The sequence below is a fragment of the Leptonychotes weddellii genome, chromosome 6, assembly GCF_054177405.1.
Source record: "Leptonychotes weddellii isolate Sample4059 chromosome 6, ASM5417740v2, whole genome shotgun sequence".
NCBI lineage: Eukaryota > Metazoa > Chordata > Mammalia > Carnivora > Phocidae > Leptonychotes > Leptonychotes weddellii.
In genome coordinates, this window is record NC_138374.1 from 102,637,869 (window position 1) to 102,651,777 (window position 13,909).

Genomic DNA, 13,909 nt, shown 5'->3' on the forward strand with positions numbered 1-13,909 from the left:
TTCTCCTTTAAAAGTATTGATGAAGAGGATTGCCTTACAACCAGAGTCACGCTCGATATTGGGCAGAAACTCATGGATAGTTTTTCTCAGGCCCTTGGGGAATGTCAGAAGGTTCTTATTAAAATGAACACTGAGTAATAAACTTTAATAGTCTCCAGAGGTACATAATGCCAGAAAATAATACATAAAAAATGCTGATTATTAAATAAGAATACTTATAAACTCCTCATAAATCACTTATTGCAAAGCATAATTTTGAATTACTCAAAAGATACTAAAACCATGATAAATTATAACTCATGCTGAACTAAGCCTTATGTTTCCAGTATCAAACAAATAGATCAATTAATGTCCTTAATTAGCAGCTGATGAGGAGAAATCATGCGTAGCTTTAAAAGAATCCTATAACATCTGTGAAATTTCCAAGTCTGTTGGCTAAAATAAGCTTTTCCCTTTCACAGTTATTTTTTTTTCCTGGATCTCCCTGCAAGCTGTCAACCCAATATATCATGCAGGATTGTGAGGCTGCCCATCACAGGAAATTGCTGTCTGACAAAGGTATTTCCAGTCTGTAATGGTTACTGTATCTGTCAAGCAGATAGTTAAAGTAATATCATAAAACCAAGAAAATTTGATGCTTCCCCATATGTCTGGGTAACCAGTGTTCTTCCGTCACACAAGCACCTAACAGATGCACTGTATTTGTTAGCAGAATACAAAATAAAACATAACAAAGCCCATTTTCTCCAATTTGCATAAGCAGTACCAATGTGGGAGGGGAATTTGGAATGAAAGACTCTGGGTTACTTTCGCTTGTATCTTCCAGGTGTCAAAATCTGAAAAGGTATAATCACCCTGACAAGAAAGGAATCAGCGGTTCCTATGGCAATGTTGAGCAGAGAATGACAAAGAAGAGCCAAAGGAGGTAGGAAAGGGGTCAAGATTATTACTATAGTCTCCTTTCTCTCTGAATCTTGTTATTTTAGACATTTTGACTCAAAAAATCCAATTTTAGTGACTTTTCTTGATGTTTCATGGTTAAGTGTCAAATTGTAAGTCAAGGAGAAGAATGAGGGGAAGAGAGTGGAAAGGAGGTTCTCATGATGGGATCAGGCTGCTGAGATCTAAGTGGACCTTCAGGATTTTCACTCCCATCCCCAAAGTGAGGCAGACGTCACACCTAAACTCAAAGCCCTCCAGAGAAAATGAGGCGGAGGAGTGATGGAGCACTTTGATCACCTTTTGAGACACATGAACATCACACTTCATCCCAGATAATTTAATTATCTACTGTTTCATTTGTTATGGAGTTATTGTATTTAGAAATTAAGAATTTGGCAAAGTTCCTGACACGTGGACTACCCATAGCCTAAGACCTCTTCATTATAAAAATGGCTACCTGAGGCAAGCACTTCATCTTTGTGGTCCAGCTTTTTTATAATCAACAAGTATTTCAAAAGTCTATTTTCTCCCCCACTGTTGCCATATCTAATGCAATAACTGGGTGGGGATGAGTGGAACAGGGCATGCTAAGAAAAGCTGACCTAAAACTGAACCTGGCTACTGAGATGGGGCAGATGCCAGAGGAGCTAGAGTCTGGGGGCACAGTATGAATAGAGTAAAGCAAACAGGGGGCACCAGGTTGGACAGCACAGAGAAACAGGGTCTCCCAAAAACTACTACTGAATGCATTGGAGGAGAATCCAGGGATATTCATTTGTCAACATACTTTTATCAAGCACCTATTATGTGCCAGGCACTGTGCCAGGTCTTAGGAATGGTGAACCAACTAGGAAGTGTCTCTTCCCTGAGAGATTTTGCAACCAGTAGGGATGACAGTTATGATAGAGAAAGTAAGATGTGCCTTAGGAGGATCTAGCAGGAGCTCCCAATCTAGGCTGGGAGAATAGGGAAGACTTCCTGGAAGCAACACCACTTTGGCCAACCTAAAGCATGGATAGGAGCCAGCCAGGTGAAGAGAGGGAGAAAGAGTATCCCCAGCTAGGGGGCTTCCTGAGGTCCTATGGAAAAGGAGTCCCTGGTGTCTGATGTACTGAAAGTACACCACTGTCTTAGAATTTAGAATATGTCAGCTGGGAATAAGAGGAAATGATTTGAAAGAAGTGGGGGAGAAAAGGGCAAATTCCTACAGGTTTTGTAAGTCAGGTAAATACTTACCCAAGCACCAAGAGATATTATCAAGGAATATCAGCAGAGGAGAAACATGTTCTGATTTGTGTCTTTGAACATCACTGGCTTTGATGTGAAGGATGCATTTGAGGAAAGTTTAATGCAAGGCTTCACAGCTTTAGAGTGCTGCTGAAGTTGTGCAGACAGCGACTCTGGTGATGCAGATGAGGGTGTGACAGTGGAAGTGTCAAGAGCCATTTAGGAAACAAGCTTAACACATTATGGCACCGATTAGATTGGGCCTGCGGGAGAGTAAAGAACGAACTAAGGATGAAGTCTAGGTTTCCTGCTTCAGCTCCAAGATGGGGAGAGGGCATGTTTGAAGAGCCAGTTGGATAGTCCTATTCACAAGTTCACCCTGTATGCAGGCAGCAGGACCCAGAAGGTTCAGAAAAGGAGCGTCAGATCCAGAAGGAAGATGGTAGAAGCAAAAGGAGCCCCAAGCTGCCCTCTGCCCTATGCTTTGGATTTTTGCTTATGCGCTTGCTGTTCAGCCCCACACTACCTAAGCCCTGTCAGCAGAGGGGACTGATAGCTTGTGCCTCAGTTCTGTAAGTGACTCCCTGCCTTCCCTTGACCTGTGACCCTGTCTTTAACCTGACACCTTGGACAACTGGACGTTAATCAGTTGGTATTGGTGAGGAACTTTTACATCCCTTGAGAGACGTTCTTCACTAGTTAAAATTGTTAACTTCGTCTGATCCGAGACACTTTAGTGTTTTCAATTTCATATTCCATCCTGGAAATTTTTTCATTTTTCAGGTAATGACCCAAAAAAGCTAACTGAGAATTATAGCTAAGCCACCAACAATAACTTTCTCAGATGACAAACAAAAAATCAGGAAACTAGAAGTTCCTTCTAGGCATTCACTCATTCATTCATTTATTCATTCATTCCACTAATATATACTGAGTCATTCAACAAATATTTTAGAAGCTCCTTTCAATGTTCTAGGCTGCGTTAGGCACCAGAAGGGAGCTGTGAGCAAGACAAGTTATCTGCCTATTAGTGTATGCATTCTTGTGGAGAAGATACTAAATAAACAAATAAGTACACATTCTGGGAAGTGCTATAAAGAAAACAAATGGGGATGAGGAGTAGGGAGTACCTGGGGATGGCCATTTAGGACGGAGTGGTCAGGTAAGCTTGAGCTTCTATCACAGAATGGGACCAGCCATGCACAGAACTGGAGAAAGATCATTCCAGGTAGATGGAACAGCAAGTGCAAAGACTGGGAAGGGGGGAAGGGTTTTGCAGGTGGAGGACACAAGGTTGTCCAGGAATGTCATGAGCGAGTAGGCAGATGTTTTACATTGAGTGCAGAGGTGTAGGTAGAAGCTCTGTGAGTTCAAGGCCTCATCAGCCATGACAAGAATGTTGGGGTTCATTCTAAATGTAAAAGAAAGCGCTGGATGTCTTAAGAAAGGAGTGACAAAATCTGGTGTGTTAATTATAAGGTCACTCTGGCTGCACTGTGGAAACAAACTGGAATAGAAGCAAGAGATTAGGGTCAAGAGGTGCCACAGGAGTCTCTTTGAGAAGTGGGAAATGGGCCCATGACATAATGGAGATGGAAAAAAGTGCAGTAGCTTCAAGGAAGGTTGGAGCATGGGGGTGGATGTTGGGGACAAGGAAAGATCTCTCCGTATAAGGCCCACACTTTCTCTTTTCTTTTCTGTACAAATTTCCCATTTTATCTTTACTAATGACCTGTGGAAACTATTCCTTTGTGGAATGACAACTTAGCGAATATCACTGGATTAGTTCGGCTTGAGTCTATTTTCTTGTCCTGGCCTATGTGTCAGGTGTATTTCAGGTCACTAAGGAAGGATTTTGGACCCAGCCATAAACACTGGAGGGGAGGTTTTTCATTGCTTGGCCCGTCTTACCTTCTTTTTCCCTCAACCCCACCCTGCTGGAAAACACTACACTCGCACAGCTGGAAAAGATGACTGTTGGGGACCAGGATGCCATTATTGCTGGGCAGGCCAAGGAATTGCTTTAAAAATAGAATATTGAACCAATTACTAGCCTAGTAAAAAGTCCAGATGCCATTAGATGGGGGCTCCCACTGCCTTGAGAAAAACCAAGGGGGGCTTCGGGGCCCTCCTTGACATTTACTTTCCCTGTGCCTCCTTAATCTCTAGTTTGGGACAACTAGTCCAGCATTGCCTTTTGTACGCTGACTTTGGATACCATGGAATCATTTCTGCATGAGGGCATCATCACAAATTTTACAGGCTCATCTAAGAGGATCAAACACAGTGTCCCTATTAGCCTCTGACTAAAGAAATCTCTTTCAGTGAAAACACAATGATTTAGCCCCACTTCATCCTCCTCCCCAAATAGATCTCCTTTTTTCCCTATAAAATCTGCACCAACTAGAGGCACAGAGTGTGCTGAGTGTTGTTCACTTTTGGTATTCCCTGCTAGTTAAACCAGAGCGGGTCTCACCTCTCTCCCGGAAAGTGACCCAGAACCAGCTTAGGGCAAGGAAGGGAATTACTTGCAGATTCTCTGTGTCTTCACGTGTAGAACTTTCTTAGCATGTCCCTGGAAAGAAAACTGATGGGGAGTAATTGGTGACAGGGAAAGAGACTTGTAGGGCTCTCCATCTGGTGATGAAGCAGACTGCAGCTTTATTTAGTTCAGATGCTGCCATTCTTCGTCCTTCTGTAAGATTTCAGCTGCCTTGTTAGATTGCTCCTCGGCATCAAATATTCCTTCCAAATCATTTCATTTCTAATAACAAAAATAACCCAGTATTTCTGAATCATTTACATATAAAAACTTTTTAAATTGTGTATCTCAGTTGAGAGATATTTCTTGGGGGGAAAGTTGTGTTGTTTTATCCCTATGTTATCCCCACAACAACTGTTATGGTGAAATTCATCTGGTATATTAACATTTATGTACCAGAAAGAAAAGAAGCTAAACATATGGCTTATCTTTCTGTCAGTTCTGACCCTCTCCAAACATTTTGCGGGATAGATAGTAAGATGGAAAAAACCTACCCAAACTCAGTTGCTCAGACTATTCTGTTGGTTGTGTTGCCTTCTTAACACAAAATACTTCTTTTGAAAATGGGAACCAGACTATGTATCCATGAAGGGGAATTAAGTTATCTATTATTTGAACCATAGCACTGAGTTCAGGAATCAAGACGATTTTATTTTCCCACTTCAGGTTGTTTTCCTAATAGAAGGGGTAGATTTATACTGACTGGTTTGTTTCTAATAAAAAAAAAGGCTGTAGCACTGCATGTTACACACAACTGATGAATCATTGAACACTACATCTGAAGCTAATGATGTACTGTATGTTGGCTAATTGAATTTAAATTTTTAAAAATGTGTATTTCCTAATTTGCTTACTGTAAAATTTACTCCTTGTGATGTACAATTGATTCTATGGGTTCTGACAAATGCATAGAGGTATGTGTCCACCACAGTTATGATACACAAAGTTCCATTGCCCTCCTCCCAAATTTTCTCATGCTGCCCTTTTGTAATCAACACACTCCCCCTGTCATCCCCACTCTTCGCTTTTCCATCCCCACAGTTTTGCCTTTTCTAGAATGTCATATAAGTGAAATCATGCAGTATGTAACTCTGGGTTTGGCTCCTTCACTAAGCAAAATCCATTTGAAATTCATTCAAGTAGTTGCATGTATCAATAGTTCATTCTTTGTTGTTGAGTAAAATTGCATTATATGGACATACCACAATGTGTTTATCCATTTTCCCACTAGAGGACATGTGGGTGGTTTCCAGTTTTTGGAGATTACATATAAAACTTGTATAAACATTTGTGTACAGATTTTTATATGGGCTTAATTTTCTATATCTTTTGGGTAAATACTTAGGAATGAGATAGCTAGATCTTACAGTAAGGGTATGTTAAAATTTCTAAAAAACATTTAAGGTTTTCAGTGGAGTTGTATATTTTACATTCCCACCTGTAATCCAAGACAGTTCCAGCTACTCCACATCCTCACCAGTACTTAGTACTATCATTTTTCTTAAATTTTAGCCATTCTGATATGTGTGAGGTTTATCATTGTGCTTTAAAAAAAAAAAGATTGATTGATTGATTGATTTAAGAGAGAGGGTGCCCAAGCATGAGGAAGGGCACAGAGAGAGGGAAGCAGACTCCCCACTGAGCTCAGAGCCCCACGAGGGGCTCAATCCCACAATCCTGAGATCATCACCCAAGCCAAAACCAAGAGGTTGACACTCAACTGACTGAACCACCCAGGCACCCCATCATCGTGCTTTTAAATTTTATTTCCTCAATGATGACTCCTTCAGTTCCAACCATCATATCCATCCTTTAGGCAAGAAGAATGGAAAGACACCAGGCAAAAAACATATGCTAGCAGAAGTGACTCCCTTTTTTTTAAAGATTTCTTTATTATTTATTTGTGGGGGGGGCAAGGGTTAGAGGGAGAGAAAGTCTTGAGAGTGAAGCCCGACTTGAGGTTTGATCTCATGACCCTGAGATCCCGACCTGAGCTAAAACCAAGAGTTGGACACATAACCATCTGTGCCACCCAGGCTCCCTGAGGTGGCACCCTTTTTAAGTGGCATTGCTGGAAGCCCCACCCAACAACTTTTGATTGCCTGTCATTGGCCAGAACTAGTCACAAGACCTCCCCTATGTGCAAGGAAGGTTAAGAAATGTAGTTTTTTGTTTTAAATATGAGTGCGTTACCACAGAGAAATTAGGAATTTCTTTCTTTTTTTTTTTAAAGATTATTTATTTATTTATTTATTTGAGAGAGCACAAGTGTGGTGAGGGGCAGAGGGAGAAGCAGACTCAATCCCAGGACTCTGGGATCATGACCGGAGCCGAAGGCAGACGCTCAACTGATTGAGCCATCCAGGCGCCCGAAATTGGAAATTTCTAAGTAAGAAGGAAAGAATGGACCTTGAGTTATCACACTGATTTCCCTTCTTCCACCTCTGTATGGTCAATTCTTCATCTGGGGCCAGAGTGATCCTCATTAAAATTCATGAGATCATGTCACTCCTGTACTCCAAATAATTCAGTGCTTCCCAGCTCTCTCAGAGTAAAATCAAAAGTCCTTCCTATTGTTCATAAACCCTTTCCTGATCTGCAACTGCCCCACCTTTTGGAATTCCTCTACTACAAATTTTCCCCCTTGATCACTGTGCAGCAGACATACTGCTATTCTTCCTCTTCCGTGAACAAACCATGCATGCTCTCACTTCTGGATCTTTGCACTTACTACTCCTTCTGCCTGGTTAGTTCTTCCCTCAAATAACCTCACTGCCTTGCTCCCAATTCCCACAAGTTGGCACATAAATGTTCTTGTGTCAGAGAGGCATTTCCTCTTATAAAATCATCTTATATAAAACAGAACTACCGACCCCTCTCATATTCTGTTTTATTATTCTTAGTACTTAATGTCATCTGACATATGTTTTGCTGATTTGTTAATGGGATCTTTCTTCATGTCTGGAATACAGGGGATCAGGAAACTTGTTTTGTTCACTCCTGTGTCTAAAATAGGGTCTGGCACTCAACAAATATTTGCCAATGGAATGAATGAAGAGAAGAAGATGGAGGAATGAAAATGAATGAATGGACTTGCAGGAAACTCACAGAAGAGAGAGTACTGTGGTATGTCCTCTTCCCCTACTGTAGGTCTTTTTGACTCCATTTCTCAGCTGGGTGAGGAGGACCTCAAGAGAGCTTCGGGGCTTGTAAAAGAAGAACCTGACCTCACACCCCTAGCTGCATGTTTACTGAACTAAAGAATTCTGAAGAGAGGAGTTGCATGTAGTTGTCTGATATTTCAGGGCGTGGAAATAGAGGAATTTGGAAAGAAAAGGAGGCATAAGTCTTCCTGTCTGCCAAATGGACACAACAAAGGCAGCCAGGCTGTGCCATATTGAAAGGGCCCCACCCAAGTGCTTTCCAGGGTGTATTACTTTGCTAGGGCCATCATAACAAAGTACCACAGACTGGGTGGCTTAATCAGCAGAAATTTATTTTCTCACAATTCTGGAGGTTTGAAGTCCAGTGCCAAGGTGTTGATGGGGTTGATTTCTTCTGAGGCCTGTCTCCTTACCTTGTAGATAACCATCTTCTCCCTATGTCTTCACATCACTTCTCCTGTGTGCATGCTTATGTCCTAATTTCCTCTTCTTATAAGGACACCAGTCATACTGGATTGGAGCCCACCTTAATGACCTCATTTTAACCTAATTACCTCTTAAAAGATCTAATTTCCAAATACAGTCACATGCTGAGGTACTCAGGGTTAAGACTTCAACACATGAATTTTGGGAAGACACAGTTCAGCCCATAACACAGCACAAGGAATTTCCAGCAGAAAGAACTTGCGTAGACTTGCACGTCTTTCCAGAGCACAAGATCTGGGAGCATACTGAGGCCTACAGGAAAGAACATCACCAAGGCCAGGGAATGGTACAGTGCATAAATTCCCTCAGGGAGATCTTGAAGAACCCACAAGAAGAGCCTCATGAGGAAAGAATTTGCAGTTGGACACCTGACATTTAACAGCCAAGAAACTATAAGAACAAAGAGCAAGAGTTGCTAAAGAAAAAGACCTTCATTCCTTTTTATTCTGTTTTCTCTCCCTTCAAACATTGACTCTGGAGGGTGAAGAAGAAGGTGAAGGGGGGAGAGTAAAAGAACAAACCATTAGCTTCTTTCCCACTGCAGGGTGCAGAGCTGTGTGTTACACCAAGCTGGGGGAAGGAAAAAATGTTGAATTGGGTGAGAGATGAAAGTTTGATTTCTGAATTTGGCCTGCTGTGGACCGGGGATGCTGGGGAGCAAGGCAGGTCAGAAATGTGAAGACAGTGGAGTTTTACCAGCAGGAGACATGAGGCTGCTTTGGAGGAGTGTCAAATCAGACTGTCTTGAAGAAGCCATGGCTTTCTGGGAGGGGAAGCATTGCCTGCACCACTAAAACTGTCCTCAAAGATCAAGTCCCTAGCACAGTACTTGGGAAGGAGTATTTTCATAGTGATTCTGCCAAGAAAGTTAATTGCTCAGGGGCACAGTCTCAAGACCTTTATACCCTGGTGGTCTTGAGTCCAAGGTCTTCCCATTCTCTATGATTCACTCTCTGATTTCACACATCTCTTCTCATGCACACGCCAGGCCCCAAAGCACAAGGTCAGAACTGATTCCAGCACCAAACATCACAAAAAAACCTGGAACCCCAGAGAATTCTCCCCATGGACCAACACCCTAGGGATGGGGCAGGTTTTTGTTTCTAACTTCAAAGTACAAAAGGTCTTGTGCACCCTTCTCCCAGGACGATCAGGTTTATGTGTCCTATAGGCACCCTACAAAAGGAAGCCATGTTCCACAATTCCAAAATGATATTCTATCTCCACAAACACATGATAGAGCTGGCAACTTCTCTGTATTAGTTTGCTAGGCCTGTCTTAAGAGACTGGATGCCTTAAACTCTATATATTTATTGCCTCATAGTTCTGGAGATGTCATCAGGATTGGTTCCTTCTGAGCACTGTGAGAATCTATTTTGTGAATTTCTTCTAGATTCTACTAGTTTTCTGGCAATCTTTGGTGTTTCCTGGCTTGTAGAAGCATCACCCTCATCCCTGCCTTCATCTTCACATGGCCTTCTCTCTGTGTACATGTCTTTGTGTCCAAATCTCCCCTTTTTATAAGGACACCTGTCGTACTGAATTTAGGGCTCACCCTAATGAACTTGTCTTAACAACTACATTGCAAAGACACTATTTCCAAATAAGGTCACATTCTGGGCTTACCGATGGTTAGGATTTCAACATATGAATTTGGGGCAAGGGGGGCAGACACAGTTCAACCCATAATAGTTTTCAGCAAAGAAGAAAAAGTTTAATCTCTAGCAGGGCACCCCATTGGCAGGGTATCATCCCACTCCAACTATGATTATGATTTTTTTAAAAATACATACATATAAAAGCCTGGCAAGAAACCTCACTCAGGTAAAGGAACCACAACCTCAGCAACTAAATAATCAACTCACTATAGAGTAAGATTGACATCAGTACCAACATGTTCCGCTTATCCCAGTCTACTAACAATACCAAGTAATAGTAAAAAGCAATTACTTAATTTTTAAAAAATCAATGATTTCAACCTTTGCAAATCAAATGTAATTTCCATTAGGTGAAAGAAAAATGCATGTCTTGGAGTCACGTTCTTTGAGTGGGATATGAAGGCTCATATTGAGATGTGAGGCTTTATATTTTATCTGTTAACTTAGCTGCTTGTTGATTCATCTGTACCCAAGAGTTTACACACTAAGATTAAATGTGAGTAGAGCTTTGCTTTGACGTCAAAAGTATGTTAGGGCTTTTATTTGCTTTGTTTGGAAATATTTTTCTTGGACTGCCTTATTTGATTTTCTATTATCCAGGGAATTTAGAGAAGGCAGAAGCACATCAAGTTTCTTTAGTGCTCTCTACCATCGAGTCACATTAGAACAGTCGTAAAAGAATGGTCCTTGCATGGATGTGGTACTTTTATTCAGGATCTCAGAGTTTTTTATAACCGGTATTATTTTCTATTTTATAGTTTCAAAGGTGGTTGGAAGCAAGTCCAAGCCCCATGAATAGATCTGGGGGGGAAATCAAAGAATAAAGTATTATGATTGAATCCCTAGCCCAGAAGCTACACTTCTTAAAAAAATGGACTACTTTTATAATACAGTAATCGCCAGGTGCAATGTATCTGAACATCTGCCATCCAAGTGAAATCTAGCTTGGCCACCAAGGGTATTATTTATTTAACAAATGTTACTAAGTCCTACTATGTGCCTCAGATTATTCTATGCATGAGGGATGCAGTGATGAGCAAAATTCTCATGAATTTACACCTTGTTGAGAGAAATAGATAACAAATAAGATAAATATATTAATGTACTGAGTTGAATAGGGTCCCTCCCCCTAAAATTTATGACTCCCTGAAACGTGTGAAAATGACCTCATTTAGAAATATAGTCTTTATGAATGTAATCAAAATAAGATGAGATCTTACAAGATTAGGGTGGGCCATAAATCCATATGAATGATGTCCTTCTAGGAAGAGGAAAATTTGGAAATGGAGGAACACAGGAAGAACACCATGTGTTGACAAAGGCAGAGATTGGAGTGAGGCAGCTTCAAGCCAGAGAACACCAAGGATTGCCGGTAACCACCAGGAGTTAGGAGAGAGGCATACACAGGTTCTCCCTCAGAGCCTCCAGAGGGAACTGACCCTACTGACACCTTGACTTTGGACTTCTAGCCTCCAGAACTATGGGAGAGTAAATATCTGTTATTTTGAGATAGCTGGTTTGTGGTTCTTTGTTACAGCAGCACAAGGAAACTAGCATGATTTGTGAGTGATGATAAAGGCTTAGGAGAACAAAATAATAAAACAGTGAAGCAGGACAAAAAGTCCTGGGAGAGACTGCAATGTTATATTGGACAGTAAAATCCTCAATTAGAAAGTAATATTGAGTAAAGCCCGAAACAGGATGAGGATACATAATGGTACCTAGACAACACATTCCAGATAGGAGGAAGAGCATGTGCAAAGGCCCTGTTCAGAGAACAGCAAGGAGGCCAGTCTGGCTGGAGTGGACACACAGACAAGGAGACAAAGAGGAGAAAATGAGCTCAGAGAGATGATGGGCAGCCAGATCATGGAAATGCTGTGAACTGTTGTAAAGTCTCTCTGACATTTACTCTGAGTCAGACAGAAAGGAAACTCTTGGAGAGTTTGAAACAGGGAAGTGGAGCAGAGGAATGACAAGATCTGACCTATATTTTATAATAGGATCTTTGAATTATTGAGACCATTCTGAAAAGAACAGGACAAAAGCAGGTAGACGAGTTAGAAAATGAGTTCAATAATCCAGGTAGGAAATGACATGGCTTGGACCATGGTAGTGGTAGAGGTGGTAAAACTGATTGCACAGGGTCAGTTCCAGAGCATATTTTGTAGGTGTGGCTGATGATACTTACTGTGGATAAGATGTGAGATACAGGTAGAAAAGAAGAATCAAAGACTGGCCCAAGGTGCTTTGCCAGAGAAGTTGGAAGAAGGGACTTGTTATTTATTGAGAGGGGAAGGCAATGGGAGCATGAGGCTTGGTGGGAAAGATCAGGATTCCATTTGGGGCATATTAACCTTGAGATGTCATTTAGATAGATGTGAGAACATTGACCAGGTAGTTGGCTACACAAGATGGAGTTAGGGAGAAGTCTGGGCAGGAGATACAAATTTAGAAGTTGTTGGAGCAGAGATGGCATCAAATTCCTATGCATTCCCTATGCCTCTCCATAACACTTCTTGTTTCCCTGCATAATTTGACAATGTAGGGAGGGTAACCCTGCCTCTGACTTGTGATAGTTCTACACCCCTCTATGGGAAGAACTCTAAAAAATGACTTACCACAATCTGTTCAATGTTCTAGATTGTTATATATTTATTTTTTATAACCTTTCTATTAAAAATGTTAGTTCACAATGTTATAAGACATAACATTGTCTTATAGGGACAATAGGAAAATTACAATTTAAAATGTAGAAGTGGCAATTAGAGAAGTTAATTAAGTAAACCAAGCACCTGTGAATAGGAGAGTTCTTTAAGTTCATTTATGATCATCACATGTTACAGGAGAAAGAAAGGAGAGTAAGTACAGTCTCCATGGAAAATTTCCTTTAAATTCTTTTTATTATTATTTCACTTTTGGAAAAACATTAAAATGTATTATTTTGAATCAATGAACAAAAATATTTCCCCCCAATCCTTCTAAGCCAATTCAAAAAAGTTATCTATAAAAACTGGTATAAGTTTGGGGCACCTGGGTGGCTCAGTCAGTTAAGTGTCTGCCTTCAGCTCAGGACATAATCCCAGGGTCCTAGGATCAAGCCTCACATCAGGCTCCTTGCTCAGCAGGGAGCTTGCTTCTCCCTCTCCCTCTGCCCTTCCCTCCTCCCCACTTGTGCTCTCACTCTTGTGCTCTCTCTTTCTCTCTCTCTCTCTCAAATAAATAAATAAAATCCTTAAAAAATAAAAATAAAAAGTCCAGATTTTAAAAAGACCTATACATCTGTTTGGATAAAGAGATTTTTTTCTGGTATACATCTATGAATATTTATTGCATGAATTTTCATTTCAGGGACATTGGATGAGAGTACAAAATGCTTACTATCATGCTTTTGCAAATAATACAGACTACAAATGATCACTTAAGTATTATCCTTATAACTGATATGAGGAATTCTTAATCGCAGGAAACAAACTGAGTGTTGTTGGAGTGGGGGGTGGGGTGGGAGGGATGGGGTGACTGGGTGATAGACACTGGGGAGGGTATGTGCTCTGGTAAGCGCTGTGAATTGTGCAAGACTGTTGAATCTCAGATCTGTACCTCTGAAACAAATAATGTAATATATGTTAAGAAAAAAAAAAGAAGAAGAAGGTAGCGGGAGGGGAAGAATGAAGTGGGGGAAATCGGAGGAGTGGACGAACCATGAGAGACAATGGACTCTGAAAAACAAACTGAGGGTTCTAGAGGGGAGGGGGGTGGGAGGATGGGTTAGCCTGGTGGTGGGTATTGAGGAGGGCACATTCTGCATGGAGCACTGGGTGTTATGCACAAACAATGAATCATGGAACACTTCATCTAGAACTAATGATGTAATGTATGGGGATTAACAT

The 13,909-nt window shown here is 41.1% G+C and overlaps 1 long non-coding RNA gene across 2 annotated transcripts in view; it reads left to right on the forward strand.

The window, feature by feature from the left end:
* The first annotated feature begins 465 nt into the window (after positions 1-465).
* LOC145722058 (uncharacterized) overlaps positions 466-13,909 on the forward strand; it is a 44,599-nt gene continuing 31,155 nt past the window's right edge. For both annotated transcript variants that reach the window (XR_014146091.1, XR_014146092.1), the window contains exons 1-2: positions 466-558; positions 827-925. This is a non-coding gene — a long non-coding RNA (uncharacterized LOC145722058). The remainder of the gene's footprint in view (positions 559-826; positions 926-13,909) is intronic.